The 17,677-nt window shown below is 38.1% G+C and overlaps 1 protein-coding gene across 2 annotated transcripts in view; it reads left to right on the top strand.

Moving 5' to 3' along the window:
- The window catches only part of LOC137244405 (uncharacterized), a 40,222-nt gene extending 34,246 nt beyond the window's left edge, over positions 1-5,976 (top strand). Inside the window, exons 3-5 of one of the 2 annotated variants that reach the window (XR_010950971.1) lie at positions 5,032-5,428; positions 5,495-5,612; positions 5,674-5,976. The gene's annotated coding sequence lies outside the window, so the exon portion shown is untranslated. Of the gene's footprint in view, positions 1-4,622; positions 5,429-5,494; positions 5,613-5,673 lie in introns of both variants that reach the window. The other variant, XM_067773381.1, reaches the window with a different exon arrangement.
- The last annotated feature ends 11,701 nt before the right edge of the window (positions 5,977-17,677 follow it).

Below are 17,677 nucleotides of genomic sequence, written 5' to 3'. Positions count from 1 at the left end.
CTAGCTTCCACATCAAATACACATATAAGTACTTCGACATTACGAAATACATTGTCGCGTTGTAAATCGTCAAATACACGACACGAACATTTCCGCGAACATTCCCGTTATGTCATGTTTCTGCGACCTTTTCTGTCGTGTATGGTGGTGTTTGCCAGTTCGCGCAAATGTTCGCCAAAAATCAAGATATTTTAATTTTTGGCGAACATTTGCGCGAACTGTTCGTGCGTGTATGGCGAAATAGCTCATAATCGTAGTAATTTCTGAACGGAACAGACGTGCGCGGAAAAGTAAAATGGACAATAAAAAATTTCTGAGTGAATTTATTAATCTCTCTTTTTTTACGCTTAATTGCCACAGCGAGCAATATTGCTGCAGCACAATTGTTGTCCGTATTCATCGCTGTCTGAAAGAGAACTAATGTTCGGCCAAAAGTTGGTACGGTGTATGGCCAAAGCTGCGAACAAGATTGCGGAATGTTCGCGGAAATGTTCGTGTCGTGTATTTGGCGCTTAAGCCAAAGTATTTTTGCATAAAACCTTTTTATTTTGTCTCGTTATTGGCCGTTAGTGTTTAGAAAAACTGAAATTTTATAAAACCTTTTTGACCACCACAATACCACAGATTAAGTGTAAAATTTCACGAAAATAATACATTTTTTCGAAAAATCACACCGAATAACTGCAGTCCTTGTTTACGAATTTAGAAACAATGAGAATGGCAAACACGAACGAGTATGAAATATAATGTCAAAACGTATATGCACATGATTGTATTTCAATGCACGAAATTAAAGCCATTGTTTACTATATAGTTTGGCAGCTTAATTAGAGGTTATGTTGCGAATAGAGTGGAAGGCAGTGGACTAGGCAGTCGAATGTCATATAATGAAAGAATGGTGTTCGGAGTTTATTCAAAGTTAAAAAAAAAAGATAAAACCTTTAATATAAATAAAACTATTGTTTTAATAACAACAAAAATGCCTTACATATTCTATATACATAAATTCTTAAGGATTATCTCACTTTAAAATTTGAGTTAAATAATCTAAAGTTTTTTTTGAAACTGAGTCGAGAACTGTGCGTGTGAATGTGCGAATTTTCACCGATCAGCTGTTAGTTGCGCTACTTGGTAAAATTTACAATGATTAAAGCATTTTGAAGCATGAAATTGTTAAATTAAAGTTGAAAAAATGTTAAAAACTTTAATATAAATAAAAAGCTTCTTTAATAACAACAAATACGCATCAATTGGTAAGGTTTATCTCACTTTAAAATTTAAGCTAAATAGTCTAAAGTTTTTTTTTGAAATTGATTCGAGAACTGTGCGTGTGAATGTGCGAATTTCACCGATCAGCTGTTAGTTGCGCTACTTGGTAAAATTTACAATGGTCTGGTGATGGTAAGAGCAATTCACAGCTGATCGACGATTGTGAACTCCGCATCTTCAACAAATGAGTGTTTCAAGTTTTAATCAACTGCAAGTATAATAATTTATTTACATCCGCAAGCATCTTTCGTCGTGAATCCATCATCATATGTTCCTGATCTTATGTAAAATTTACAAATTGTAGGTGAATAATAGGAATATATACAATACTAGCACGACTAATTTAAGTAGAAACTATTGGCTATTTAGATGCTATTTGTGATTGTTCCCTTTTTATTTTTTACGACTAATTTATGTCGATATTGGGAAGTCTGATTATAGCGGGAGTCATTGGAGCCGTATGTCGTATCGCTGTAGTCTTATCCCTAACGTAGTCAGCTGTTTATCGTTACGACGGTATACAAAGAATCAATTGGTTGGCTACGATACGGTTACGACCTTAACGGCACCAATAATCGATTGCATTGATTCCCATAAGGTTGGTCGAATCAGCTGTTATAAGGTTACCGATACGGTTACCCATAAAGCACCAATGTCTGCAGCTTATAACTAGAGATAGGAGTTTAATCAATTTGTATCAACCGGTTGTGTCTTTAGAACAAAGTCAACAACCGATAATTTCTCTAGAACAAAATCAACAACCTATCATATCTCTAGAAGAAAATCAACCACCGGTCATGTCTCTAGAGCAAAATCAGAATTCTTCGCCCGCTCTTCAAATTCAGCATTCAAATTCCTCAGGTTTGAAACTACCCTTTTTATAATAAATATCCTCACCAATGGTTTATTTTAGATGAGACTCAATTTCGTATTAAAAATATTACTAGCGAAATTTCCAAGTATGAATATCTTATAGTATCGCTATCACAGGATATGACTGCAAAGGTTTTTGATATCATACAGGCTATTAATGATAATTGGAATTATTCGGCCTCGATAGCATATTCTACACTGAAAGAAGCTCTTTTAGAAAGAAATTCTCTTAGTGAATCTCAACGCTTAAGGGCGAATTAATGGTTACTTATAACCATAAAGCCATAACCAGATAAATCAGCTGATCGAACCTACCTTATGGAAAGGAATGTAATCGATTAATGGTGCCATACCATAACGCTAACGACATAGCCAATCAATCAGCCCAATTCTGAATATTCCCATGGGAGTTCAAATTTGTTTCTCCCAAAAATAAATTCTTCCAATTATAAACTCCGTGGGAGAAGATTTTTCCCAAAAGTTTTGGGAAGAAGAATTCGTAGTTCGAATCAGCTGTTACGGGTAAATTTGACATTTCGTTTACAAGTTTTTATTTACCGCGAGAAAGAGTTAATTTATCAAAAATTATAAAAGCGTCAATTTACCTACAAATAAATTATTACAACTCGCGTCTGGTCGACTGTGCGTACTCGCAATAAAGTAATACACTTGTAATATATTTTCTACGGTTTCTATATTTTCTAGACCCAAACTCGTAAAATTTTAAACATTTTTTTGTGCGCGGCATTTTCCAAATAAAACTGTGTTACGGAATATATTCCTTTTTTGCTAAATGCAGTGCTATTTCGCGGGGTGATCAGTTGTGGAAGTGGTTTTTGTTGTTGTTTTAGCAGTGCTTCAACCCATCAAAGTGCAAGGGGCAAGAGGATAGTATTTTGGCAGGCTCGGGGACGCGTAGCATGTAATCGGCCGGCCAATTGCTTTGTAAGTGGTAATGAGCGTTTACTCCAAGTGCTTCCGGAAAGAGATTTGAGGATTTTATTACGGCTCTGGATTTTAGGAACCAATGCAGTTGCATGCTCCATATGCCATAGATCATGGTGGGCATTGAAATCGCCGGAAGTTCTATACGACAGCATGACACTGCTAATACGCTTCCAAAAATATCGAAAGAGGTGTCAAAAGACGGGTATTAATCTCGACAACAATAATCCAAAGCCGGAAAATAAAAATTTTATCTTATTTTGTTTAAAGCTGGCTTCAGGTCAAATTGAGTAAAACACAATATGTTTAAGTTTTACTACCAATATATTTCGGCCACTCTTCCGGTAACCGTCTTCAGGGCGTAAATTGCATTTATTTACACGTCTGCTCTGTCTGACGTGGAGCTGTGTACAAATTGTAAAAATGTGTAAAAATTTTATCTCTGTCCGAAGATATTTGCAGTTGAAGTTGGCAATTTTCTTGTGGTTGTTGTAATGTTGGGTACCCACAAAAAAAGGTAAAAGTCTAGTTGAGGGGTCGACTGCTATTTTTATAAGCGCGGCCGAAGGCTGCCAACGCAGAAAGGTGTTCTGCGAAAAAATACTATGGATTCCACCCCCGGTTTCGGAGGTATCCGCGGGCCTTTTTTTCGGTTTTTCGTTAATATCTTTTGAACGGATTATTAATACTGATGTCAAGACGCATCGTTTGACAGCTTTCTCGATATTTTTGGTAGCGTATTAGCAGTCGACCCCTCAACTAGACTATTACCAAAAAAAATTGTGAACATAAGTGTTTTGCGCGGGTATAGGTTTGGGCTCCAAACCGGTGTTGGAGCCACCCAGGGTAATTTTTTATAAGCGTGGCCGAGGGCCGCCAACCCAGAAAGGTGTTCCGCGCAAAAATACGGTAATTCTTTACTTTAGCTCACAATTGCTAAAACTCGTCCTAAAATATCAGGAGAAGTCTCAAAAGACGCGCTTTGGACCCAGGATCACGAATCCGAAAGCGGAAATTGAAAATTTTATTTCGTTTCGGAGATATTTGCAAACAAAATTTAAAATTTTCATATGGTTGTTGTTGTTTTGATGATTTTGTGTACCCACAAGAAAAACTGTGGGTAAAAGTGTTTTACGCGGATATAGTTTTGGTCTCCAAACCGGTGTTGGACCCACCCAGGATAATTTTTTATAAGCGCGGCCGAAGGCCGCCAATGCAGAAAGGTGTTCTGCGCAAAAATACTATGGATCCCACCCCGGTTTCGGAGCGCTCTGGGCCATTTTTCGTTTTTTTGGAAATAACTTTTGACAGAAATAAAATTTTGAATTTCCGCTCTCGGATTCGTGGTCCTGGGATCAAAACGCGTCTTTTGACACCTCCCGATATTTTTGGTAGGGTTTTAGTAGTTGTGAGCAAAAGTAAAGAATTACCCAGTTTCGGAGGTACCTGCGGGTCATTTTTCGGTTTTTCGTTAATATGTTTTGAATTATTAAATTTTTATTTTCCGGCTTCGGTTTATTAATACTGATGTCAAGACGCGTCGTTTGACACCTCTCTCGATATTTTTGGACGCGTATTAGCTGATCCGTACTGAGTTGATCCGGATATAAACAGATCCTGCAAGCTGCCAGATTACTTTAGTGTTTTCCAAGCTGAAGAATGAGCCGTAAACAAAACAGTAGAAACACTGGAAGAGAATAGCTTAAACTGCAGATGTGTCAACTTTTATATTGAGAGTCAAGCAGCAATTAAGGCAATAATCTCGCATAGCATAGCATCTAAATGCGTGTTAGAGTGTAAGCAGTGCCTGGAGGGAATCGGGACAAGGAGAAGCATACATCTATATTGGGGCTGTAAAGTGTCGAAGATTGTAGGTCCTACAACCTGGTCAATAATATTAATTCTCTCATACCACAAAATTATTTATTTTCATTTTTTCATTAGGAGACGCTGGATACCCATTAGAACCGTGGTTGATGACACCTCATAAGTCGCCAGCGGAAGGCTCAAATCAAATGAAATTCAATGAAGCGCATGCAAAATGTCGAAACATTATTGAACGTACGAATGGTGTGCTGAAAAACCGCTGGAGGTGTATCCTAGGTGCACGAGAGCTTCACTATTCGCCGAAGAAAGCTGTGCAAATAGTGAACGTTTGCTGTACTTTAAATAATGTATGCATACATTATAAGTCGGATCATGATGTATCTGAGTGTGAGGTTTTAGATCCTTCGGACGCGGATGCAATTTCAACAATTTCATCGCAATACACGACTGTGGCGCAAGCAACAAGAGCAAACATAGGAAATAGTCTATAACTATATAATTCAACAATGATGTGGTAGCGTTTTTTAACTCAACAGTAACATACTTACTGATATATAACGATTCTTTTCTTATATTATAGAGTTTCGGCACCTGGATTGATAGTAGTGGAGATCAAACATTTATCAAAATTGATGAATCGCCCATTACAACGCACATTTTGCCGAAAGTCAATGTAGTAGCGAAAAAGAAAACCATATGTTAGTATTAAAATCGGCAGAAAAATAAAAGGATATTAATATTTCACTCTCCTTCAAATAGTACTCATTCCTACAATACCACTAACATTTCACATCATCATCAATTTGGCGATCAACAACACCAACAGCAACGGCGACGGCGACGGCAACGGCAACGTGGACGTGAACAGGCTAAAAGTCCAGGCGAACCGCATTGCTGGACCATCGTCAGACTGCGGCTCATGTGGCCAGGCTTCAGTCACCACTGAGGATCAAGTTGTCTCCACTTTTAAACCATCGAAAAGGGCTAATAATGACACTGATATAAATTCAGGTCAAATACCATCTATAGTATGTCGCCTGATTACACAAGAATCAAAATAACCAAGTGTAGCGGTCGACGTGGATTCGGTACAAGATGTACTACTACCACAATTGCAAAATTAAAACCATTATGTAAAATGAGATACTGAATTGTCAATCTTTTATTTTTTTTTTAATTCATGGATATATAGATCACAAAACAAATTCGACTATATATATATATTTCAGTAATTTTTACTAAATAATATTAAAATATAATAACAAATAATTCACAGCAACAAATTTTTTTAATAATAGTGGTGTATAAAATATTTTAAAATTATTTTCAAAAAGCCCCATCTCAAAATTTGGGAATTTGATCGAAGAACATCCTAATTTAGAATTTGTTTCAAAAAGCCCCTCAGTATAAATTCAATATATTTTGACATGAGATAGGGCGTTTTTGAAATGAATTCGTCCTGTCTGAGAATGACTTTCAAAGAAACAATTTCCTACGCCAAAATTTTTTAACATTGGTTCTGACTGGGGTGATATATTGAAAGATTTTCCAGCTCTTCTCAATGAAATCGATTTCAATCTCCCTGTTAAACACAATGTTGTCCGTCATATCATAACAAATAGTCATTTGCCTATCCACAAAGCTAGACGACTTCATCCTGCAAAGCTTAAGATTGCTAAAGAAGAGTTCGATTTTATGTGTCAGAAAGAAATCTGTCGTCCGTCTTCATCACCATGCTGGTCGCCTCTGCACATGGCGCCTAAAGGTATCGATGACTGGAGACCTTGTGGCGACTATAGGAAAGTAAACGCAATAACAATTGCAGACAGATCCTATTCCCCATATTCAAGACATTTCAAATTTTCTTGAAGGGTGTATAATTTTCTCGCCCCAGTTTCTATTAGCACTGATGCTTCAAACACAGCATTTGGGGGTGTTTTACAGCAATATATTAAAAACCAGTGGCAGCCTTCGTCATTTTTCAGTAAACAACTGAACCTAGCTCAAATAAAGTATTCCACTTTCGACAAAAACTTTTAGCTATTTAAGAAGCAATTAAACAGTTTCAATATTTTGTTGAGGGCCGAGAATTGTTGGTTCTTATGGATCATAAACCCCTTACAACAGCTCTCTTCACAAAAACGATCGCCAAGGCAAGCTCGCCAATTGGATTCCATTTCGCAATACACTGGAGATATTCGATACATTAAAGACAGTGATAATATTATTTCAGATTCATTATCGCGACCAGGAATAGATTCTGTTAAATTGGATATTCCTTACTTTGAAACTTTAGCTAAAGAAATCGGAAAGTTCGTCTTATCAATTAAGACGAATAGAATTTTCCCCCGGCAAGCTCCTTTGGTGTGATTTGTCCACTAGCATAAGCCGACCTTACGTCCCTTCCACTGTTCGAAAGAAAATATTTAATTTAATTCATGATGTTTCCCACTCTAGAATAGGATCGACTCGGAAGAAAATCACCCATTTATATTTTTGGCCTAAAATTAATAAAGATATAAATGAAAGATATAAATGAATGACACGCCTTGGCGATGGCGAGTACCGAAGAAGATTTAATGATGAGCTGTACGAGCTATACGCAGACATCAACATAGTCTAGCGAATTAAAACGCAGCGCTGCGCTGGCTAGGCCATGTTATGCGAATGGAAGATGATGCTCCGGCCAAGAAAGTGTTTTTATCGGAACCCGCCTATGGAAGCAGAGGTAGAGGGCGGCCCCCACTCCGTTGGAAGGACCAGGTGGAAAACGATTTAAACTCCCTTGGTGTGACCAATTGGCGCCGGTTGGCGGAGCGAATGAGCGACTGGTGCGCCTTGTTGGACGGCCATAACCGTTTAGACGGTTAAGCGCCAATTAAGTAAGTAAGAAATAAATGAATGGTCTAAGCAATGTTTACAATGCCAAAAATGTAAAGTTGGCAGACACACGAAATCTCAGTTAGAGAAGATACCCCCTGGTCATTTCGAACATATACATATAGACTTGGTTGGACCTTTAACACCATCCAATGAGTACCGATACATTTTGTCAGTAATTGCTCGTTTTTCAAGGTGGCCAGAAGCTTATCCTTTAAAGGACATTGAGGCTAAAACTGTTGCTCAGTGTTTGGTAAGGGAACTAGTAAGCCAACTTGTATCACAACAGATCAAGGTTCTCAATTTGAGTCCACGTTGTTTCGCGAACTCTGTAATTTTCTAGGTACTATAAGAACTAGGATATCACCCTACCATCCCCAAGCAAATGGGATGGTAGAGCGATTTAATAGGACATTAAAGACTTCAATAAGATGTTCTAACAATTCTGTTAAATGGACAGAACAATTACCATTAATTTTGCTATGTCTTAGAACCACGTTCAAAGAGGAAATTCGTGCTACTCCAGCTGAAATGCTCTATGGTGAGAATATTAAAGTTCCAGGAGCAATTTTTCCAACCAAATAGTGATCCATTAAATTTTGTTAACAAAATTCGTGATTATTTTGAAAATATACGTTTTGAAATATACGTTCATACTGATTAGAAGTCCTGCTCACACGTTTTTATTAGAATAGACAGGACGAAAAAAGGATTGGAACCATCATATGAAGGTCCATTTCCTGTGATTAGATGCTTTCGAAAAACATTCTTGGTGCGGAAAAACAATAGTAATATAAATATTTCAATCGATAGGCTAAAGCCAGCTTATATTTATTCGGAAAACAAAAAGAAGGTGGCAGATTTTAATTTATAAAATTTTCACTTAAATTTTTTTTTGGGGAGGGGGTAATGTAACGGGCTTTACTCACTTTGTCTGTTAAAACTTTGTTGATTTATTGATATTTGAAATATATAAAAAGAGATCAAATAGGCGTTAGAAAATATGTTAATAAAAATTTGTAAAACGAAAATTATTCTACAATATTTTCTCAACTTAAAAAGTTCAGTTAAATAAAATATTTGTTAATAAAATAAAATCAGCCCTATTCTGCATTTCGACTTGGATTGGAATTCTTTCGATTTAGCAATTTTGGTATTCTGTGTTCCCATCTCTTTCGATCCAACTTCGAATCTAAGTTGCAAATTTGTTGGCGGAAAAATTGTTTCTTTTTATTTTTTTTATTAGTTTATAACAGAATTTTAACAAAAATGTAAGTAAACCATGTTAAGAAACGTAAAAGGCTTGATGATGATTGTTTTTTATATGTTTCCAGGTCAAAAACAACATGTCGATATCGAAGTCCTTGGACGTATTTGCCCCGAAACATACTTGAAAGCATCCTTATTAAGTCGAAAGTTTTTTTTTGAACCTAAATAAGAAAATAAGTCATTAAACTTTACCACTTTTAAGGTCAATTTCTTACAATTCGTCACTCATCTCAAATGGATTACACAAATCTCGCAATATTTGCCTTTCCATTCTCGCCTGGCCATTTTCGTATTCGTTGCTTTCCAACTCCACAAATAATGCCGCGGCTATTGATTTATTGATTTCAGTGTAATAGACAGCTATAATTTGTGTATGTTCGTTGGGTCCAGTTATATGCCAAAGCAAGCTGCCGGAGTAGAGGAAGGTGAAGCGAAAATGAAATTAGTATCCATAAAATTCAGAAAATGTCAACTATATTTGTACAGGAATCCGTTTTAACAAAACTTGGTGGCCACGGAAAGGAATTGGCCAAAAGAACGACAAAAACACACATACAATTATGAAAGCACTTCACTCAAAAAAACATAACATATATTCTATTGCTTTGTTTTGTACAAAATGGCGTGGATAATAAAATATAAACGTTTTTCAGTGTTTTTTACAAATTTTCTTTAATTTATTTTGTTCCAATGTTCACACCATTGTAAATTTTACCAAGTAGCGCAACTAACAGCTGATCGGTGAAAATTCGCACATTCACACGCACAGTTCTCGACTCAATTTCAAAAACAAACTTTAGATTATTTAACTCAATTTTTAAAGTGAGATAATCCTTACGAATTTATGTATATAGAATATATAAGGCGTTTTTGTTGTTATTAAAACAATAGTTTTATTTATATTAAAGCTTTTAACATTTTTTTTTTTTAATTTTAAAAAAACTCCGAGCCCATTCCTTCATTATATGACATTCTTCTGCCTAGTCCACTGCCTTCCACTCTATTCGCAACATAACCTCTATTTAAGCTGCCAAACTATATAGTAAACAATGGTTCACACATTCCATACAAACAGCTGATTTCGAAAAATTATTTGCTTTTCCTCTTCTCGTTACGATTCCGTCGTAATGCAGAATACCCAACTTCGATTAAAGCGGAGCGTAGAACGGGAACGTAATCGAAATGCAGAATAGGGGTGAATATTTATTAAAACAACAAATAAAATTGGTGACTAATCCAATAAAAGGTATAACAAATATGAATATGTGAGGTTACAATAGACATAATAGTGTAAATGAGCTTTATGCGGTGTAGGGCAAATGGGAGCTCTGCGACAACGCCTTTAAATAATTTTAAGGCTGGGTGCGAGTCCGGCTAATTTTAGGTACCTAAATTAATATTCCACTGGGACTTTTCAGAACTGCAATAATTTAGGTAAAAAGCTGTCAGAACTGTGCGAGTTAAAATGATAAGAAAATTTTAGATTTTTCCCGTTTGCAATATTTATGCATGCACAGAGTAGGGAGCACCACGTTCCATGACAGGTAAATAACCTCTACAGAGAAAACATGAAGATTCAGCGGTTCCGGGGAAGTTGGCCACATTTTTATCAGCTGGTGGAGTGGAACGTCCACCATAATATTGCTGTGAACTATTTCTCACTAATACTCTAGGTCCACATGGCTGGTCATTGTGAGAAGATTGTGATGGGCGCTTGATCCTTCTAGTCTTCTAAATCCAGCATCCACCAAAAACCATTTGGAGACTGCGCCAACAGCACGGCACTATATTGGAAGCCCAGTCGCCACACCAACTAAAGCACCAGCCATCGTCCACTGAACAATACCGTACATGCCATGGTACATGCATAAGCGCAAATCAACAAAAATAAATAAAAACAAAAATCAATTTGTTTAGGTTGAAAAGTATGCTGGAAAAAATTCTAAATTTTTTCTTTTGCATTACCTTGCCGACAGTTTCCACTGATTTCGGTTTTTTGTGTATTTAGGTAGCAATTTAGGCAAATTCGCACACAGCCTAAATTATGAAGAATAAATGCATTTAACACATTTTTACGCAGAACATAATATTTCAACGTTGACGGCCTTCGACCGCTCTTTAAAAAAGAAAACCCCTCAGTGGATCCACAATCGGTTTGGGATACAAAATTAACACCTAAGACGCGGCGAGGCGGAAGATGGACGTTTAGTTTAATTTTTATTTTCTTTATCCGATGGCGGCCAATGGAATATGTAAGTTAATTTAAGAACCAAACTTGGTTTAAGGCCAAAGAAATGCTTTCCAGAGATTATAGTTACGTTCCATTGAGACTTGAACGAGATACGGATAGAAATTTAACATGCAAATGCATCAACAACGTTGTGATCCTGATATTTATCTGGTTCAATTTCTGATCTGTATAGCAGTTTTGTTCGTTTTGTTTTCTGTAGTAGATTTTTTGACAGCTAACCACTTTTGAGTTGGTAGCACTGAAATAAATATATGTATATATGTATATACATAAAAGATTTCGCCATATTTTGTTATGGTCCGCTTGGGATAGTCACCTTTGGAACGCACCCAGTGGCTAGTGATGGCAAATACATGGTTCCATGGCATGTTGATCGAAATCGGTCGCCACGGCCGCGAAAATGATAATCTCTAGTAAGAACCATGCTGTTTCCGGGAGATGGAAAAAGGAGGAACAAAAAATTTGGCACGCTGACGAAGAGGTCAGACGAAAATTACAGATTTTGCGGTTGGAAAGAAAGAATTGAAGGAGCATAGGAGTGTTTGCGGGTTCGTATGCGAGGGGCCACTTGACATATTGGCAACAACGACAATTCGAGCAAGGCGTATTAGCCAAATCGTTTGATGCCCCGAAAAGTGTTTAAATTCTGCGAAAATTATGGGTTGCGTTCGTACCAGCAGCAACGACAACAATAACCACATCACCCCTAAAATAACAACGAGAGGTAGCACCGCACCCACATTTCAGGCAGCAAAGTGTTAAAGAAGTTGGGAATACAGCAGCCAGCACAACAACAAATGCGCATGCTAGCCGACAACAATTCTATGCAATTGATAATCAATTGGTAACCCATAAGCAGCGCTGTAACCCCGCCAATATTTGGCAGACACGCCAGCTCAAATTCGCTCCCGCCAGTCGTCTTTATAACAACAAACGCGCTACCAACCGCTATAGCGCCAACGAAACCACCAGTCGTGTCCACTTTGCGTGCAAACCCGTTCACGGCTACTAGAAACCGCGCGCAACCATTATCCGTGGCGCCAACAACCCCACGAGGGCAACCACCACCCACTGCGCCAACCACCCTTGCCAGTGCCGGCAACCACTACCAGCGCGCCACCGCGCGCACGCTACCATACTCGACGGCGACATCTTCGAGCGCAACGACCACCAGCGTGCTATCATCATCGACGGAGTCATCCAACAGCGCCAACAACCACCAACCACTGGCAAAAACAAAAACAGCAGGGCCCCATCCATAGGCCTGCTGCAACGAACCCATATAGGCCTGCTGTAGCATCGACCGTTGCAACAGCAACCAGCAGACCAGCCGTGACACCAAGGCCAGCACGAAATCGGTGAGTTCGTTCCGGATACGGAAAATATCTCATAAAGTAGGTGTTTTTGAAACAGATTTTCTGTAGATGCTTCTGAAATTTTACTTATTTTTTTAATCTTAATAAGACTCATTTCCTTACTCAATGTGTATTGTAGTTACAATTACTCAAATGCACTTCCCCACAAACGAAAATTACACAAATCAATAAATGTTTGAGTTTGCGCTGTTACATTTGTTTAAAAGCTGTTAAGTACTATAAAATTATTGTTTGAGAAAATTTTGTAAGAACCTCCTATTAAGGTTATCGTCTCAAGGGGTATATTCACGATACATACATACGTACGTACATATAAAGTGTTCAATAAAAAGGTGTAATAATTGGATTTTTATAAAATACGCCTTTCCCAGATTTTTGTCTAAATAGTATATACCTATATACGTACATAAAATACCTATAAATTTAACTTGTAATTACTTGCTATGTATAAGTTACTTGACGAACATCTGCAAAATGATAATAGTTACAAAAGATAAAGCAAGCATTAATTTGGTAAAACTTAAATGGAAAAAATTAGAATTAGAATATAAGATTTAAAATAGATTTTAATTGGGAAAATAATTGGACTGGTTTAAATAGAAACAGAAAAAGAAAGTTTAAAGTTAGAAACCAGAACGTAAACTTAATTAGAGATAAGATGAAATTTTGAAGTTGGAAAAACTAAAATTTAAAATAGATATAAACTTAATTAAATACATAGAAAATGAAAATTTGGAGTAATGAAACTAAAGCTCAAAATAGACTTGAAATGGGAAAATAGTTAAACCTAATTAATTTCAACCAAACAGGAAAAGGGAGTAGAGCTTAGAAAACTAAAGTAAGATGAATTATAAATAAGGCGAGCAAAAAAATTACTTCATTTTTTTTTGGGAAATAACAAAGAAAAGTTAATAATAATAATAATAATAATAAAAATAATAAAAATAAAATAAACTTAAACTAAAATAAAATGAAATAAACGAAATTGCAAAAAAATAAATAAATATACCAAAAATAAAGTAAACTATAATAAAATAAGATGTAATGAAATAATAGAGTTCATAAAATAATAGATTTAAAAATAGAATAAAATTTAAAATTAATCCAAATCAACTGTAATAAAATAAAATTTAATTATAATAAATAGATACATTAAATAAATAAATACCAGAAATAAACACAGTAAATAATATCATAATATACGTGACTACAAAAAAAAAATTGTTTTAAAAAAATAAATTTTACTTAAAATTAATAACAAAAGAAAAAACCCCAGCAGAGCCCCAATTATAGAAATTAGGATTTAAACTTTATACTTCTAAAATATGTTTTGTGAATGGAAAAAAATTCAACCAAATTCTTACTTTGTATGTAGTATATTTACTATACATAAACACATTTATTTACATATTTTTCTTACACAAAGTGTTTATACCGATTATCAAAAAACATAAATATATGTATAATTTGAAACATTATGAGCAAAAGTAAGAGAAAAAAACCTCCCAACAGAACAAGCTTCGCCAGACTTAAGTATTCATATTCCCATTGTCCCCATATACATCCACGCATTAAATAATCAAAGTTAAGATGCAATGTTGCTATGAGTCATCATGTTATATTACAACAATTAATAATTTTTACTGTTTAGGTAAAACCAGGATTTCGTTTTCGATTTCGGCCCAATAAAGTGTGAACTGTTGAATCATTTTTTTTCTCACTTTATACACTACATACTCTTACATACATTTTCATAGTGAAAATAGCTGTTCGTAGTTCAGCATTTTTGTTTCTCGTTCTGAATTTGTCTTGGGACGATGCTATAAGCAGCCTTGTTTTGGCTTTGGAGCCTATGCTGTAGCCCCCTGGTTAAAAAACCTAAACTATCTTATTTTTTAAGCTGCATACATACGTTAATACCAATGAATTGTAAATAAAATATTGAAGTAATGGGAATGCTGGCGTCCACCTTTATTAAGAAGGCACTTAGGTATTCAGGTAAGGGGCCACCGAAATTTTAGGTGTGACGGTGGCCATGGTTTTGAAGGTGGGAATAGCACCGGGCGTCGCAACAACATTCGGCCTTTCCCTTCCTTTCTATTTTCAGCTTTTTTTTATTTTCAGCGTTTTTTTTTTTTTGTATTTTAAATTTTATCAGTTAGTAACCGGTCATTTCCGGTTCGGTTAGTTTCGTCTTCTTTTGCGTTAGATTTTTTTTTGAATTTCTTTTTTTTGAATTTTAAATTTTGAATGTTTAACGGTCTGTCCGTGGCATCCGGTTCTGCCGGATGTCGTTTTAGTTTGAATTTATAAGCGTTTTGAGTCGGCTCTGCGCTTCTGTCAGTTTTTTGAATTTGACAGCTGTTAGTTTTGAAAGGCATGATAAGAACTTTTTTTTTGTTATGGCGCAGGAACAGTAAGGTTGGCAAGGACCCCGCCCAGCCGACATGACTAGCCACTGTGCACCACCAGATCATGCCGACTGCCTTCTTTACTGCTCCCTTAGAAGATGCGAATCCATAACAGATGGCGCCCAACGTGGCTCTTGAGGCGCTGGTCGCGAGGGCCATTTCGGGTCAGCTTGTGAAGTTGACCATCCCACCAGTCCGAGGTGGGCAGCCGCAGGAGCAGCCACCTGCGTTGCGGTGGGATGGTTGACGGATCAAGTTGTCCGGAGGGCCATCGGGGGCAGTAGCTGAGGCATCCACGTGACTTAACGTCAGTCCTCCGGATTTTTGTATTCAACCGATGAGGCAGTGCTGAACGCACTTAGTTTTTTTTTAGATTTGAGGTTTTTTTTGTTTTCCCGGAAGTTGTCCGTTAGTCGGCTTAGGTAAAATATATGTCCGCTAATTGGGGTTTTTTTGTCTGCTTAGAAAATGTTTATTTCTTTTTTTTTGCCGAATTTGTGTCGTTGGTGTGAGTGCGTGAGTGTGTGAGTTGTAGGACCCCAGCTCAGTTTTTAATACCGATACTAGGATTTGACAAATAGCATCTTTTTCCCTGATTATAATGTCGCGTGACCAGTCATTTGGGCACCCGGGCCGGAATACTCCGTTCGGGAGTGCGGGGAACTTCAAAGGACACCAGAACCCGGGTGGAAATAATAGGGGGCTTTTTCAAAGACCAAGCGTCCCCTGGTGATGCATACGCCAGTAGGTGGCCAGTGTGGTGACCCCGCTAGGACGAATGTAGGCTCGGACTTAAACGACCCCGCGAAAAATTGGATAGACCGGGAAGCACCAGTAATTTGAACGCGCCCCTACTAAACGCGCATGATATCTCGGGGCTAATGACCAATGTGTCGACCTACGCACCGGAGGGAGCTGGTGCTTTACCACCAAATCATGGAATCGGAAATTTTAGAGAAGCTGCAAGCGACAGGACGAATACCCCACGGATCTATAACGAAGCTCCTCGTGGGGACTCGTGGGCGGAAGTGTTACACCAGCTATTCAGGACCTCGCAGGAAGAGATGCGGAGGGAGACGGGGACGATCCGAAGCAATATGGACCAGCTCAACGCCGCTCTCGGATCTGCGCAGCAATCCATGTATTTGAACCGGAACGCGAATAGAACGGAACGCAATCCACTTCCAGCAGTAGTACCACCAATGAACCCTGCTCCGAGCAGCATAGTAGTGAAACCTCAAGAGTGGAAGATATCGTTCGACGGTACTGGAAGCGTGGCAGATTTTCTTTTTAAGCTAAACACCCTGTGTGAGCGCACACAATGCACGGACGAACAAATAATGGCTAGTTTCCACCTATTCCTTTTTGGGCGGGCCGAAGAGTAGTACTGGCTGTTCACGAAACAAACCCCAAATGCGACATATGCCTTTTTGTGCTATTCCTTGAAGAGAGAGTTCGGCACTCTAAAAAGTGACCACGAGATCATGATGGAGATCTCCATGCGGAAGCAAAAAGCAAGTTAGTGCTATGACGTATTCCACCCGGATATAATCTCCTTGAACGCGCGCTTAATAGAACCCATGTCAGAGGTTTTGCTGATTGACATCATAAAAATGAACGTCAACAGTAGCCTTAAGCTTATGCTCTTCAACGCAATGTAAGAACCCTTCATTACCTAGCAAGCTGTTGGGAGCCACTTACCTAGGACGGCATGTGAACGAAGCCCGTGTGACAACCCCGGACATGGGGATGGAAGGCGAGGATTGTGAAGTGGATCCGCAGATAGAGGCGCTGGAATATCGACGCAGCAGGAGACCGGACTATTCAGGAATCCAATGCTGGAATTGCCAGGCAATGGGCCATTCTTATATATACTGTGAGGAACCCATTAGGAATTATTTTTATTTTAAATGCGGCCATAGGGGAGTATTAACTCCAAAATACCCTAGGGACCATCGCAGGCAGGGTAACCAGTACCCGAGCGAGAAGGCGTGCGAAACTCGTTCGGCATCATAGCTCCCACACCAGCCAGTGCTCGAGGCGTCGTCCCGTGCACTGAACCAGAGGGTGGATCTCTCGCAGGTACCGAGTTGCATGGAGGTGGTGAGCTTCCAAGGTGCAGTAGTACCCTGGCGAAATAATCCCCAAATGTAATAATAACCTTCCCGGACAGCGCGGATAATTCCAATAGTTCTGAATCCGATAGTCAAACGTCATCATCCGTGAGGGACGAACCGACCAAAATTCTGCGACGCCAGCATAGGGATGTCGCTTGCCAGACACATCTTGCACCTGATCTAGAAGAAAGGGAACATAGGTACGAGCAAATAAGACATGCCATTTTCGAACAACAACCGGTATCAGAAAATATTTTGAAGTGCAGGAAAAGATACCACAGGAGAGTACAGGCCTCTCGTAAAGCCAAAAATCAAGGATAGTTTTATTGTAGGGTTATTGGACTCGGGAGCCAACGTCTCCATCTTGGGGAAGAATGGTGTAGAATTCCTAAAAGATAACGGCTTCGATTACCAGCCCTTACATGCATTCGTATATACCGCGGGTGGCAACAAACAAAA

Source organism: Eurosta solidaginis, chromosome 3 (assembly GCF_040869045.1).
Source record: "Eurosta solidaginis isolate ZX-2024a chromosome 3, ASM4086904v1, whole genome shotgun sequence".
Classification (NCBI taxonomy): Eukaryota; Metazoa; Arthropoda; class Insecta; order Diptera; family Tephritidae; genus Eurosta; species Eurosta solidaginis.
Note: the sequence above shows the minus strand (reverse complement) of the source record. Positions and strands in the feature narration are given on the sequence as shown.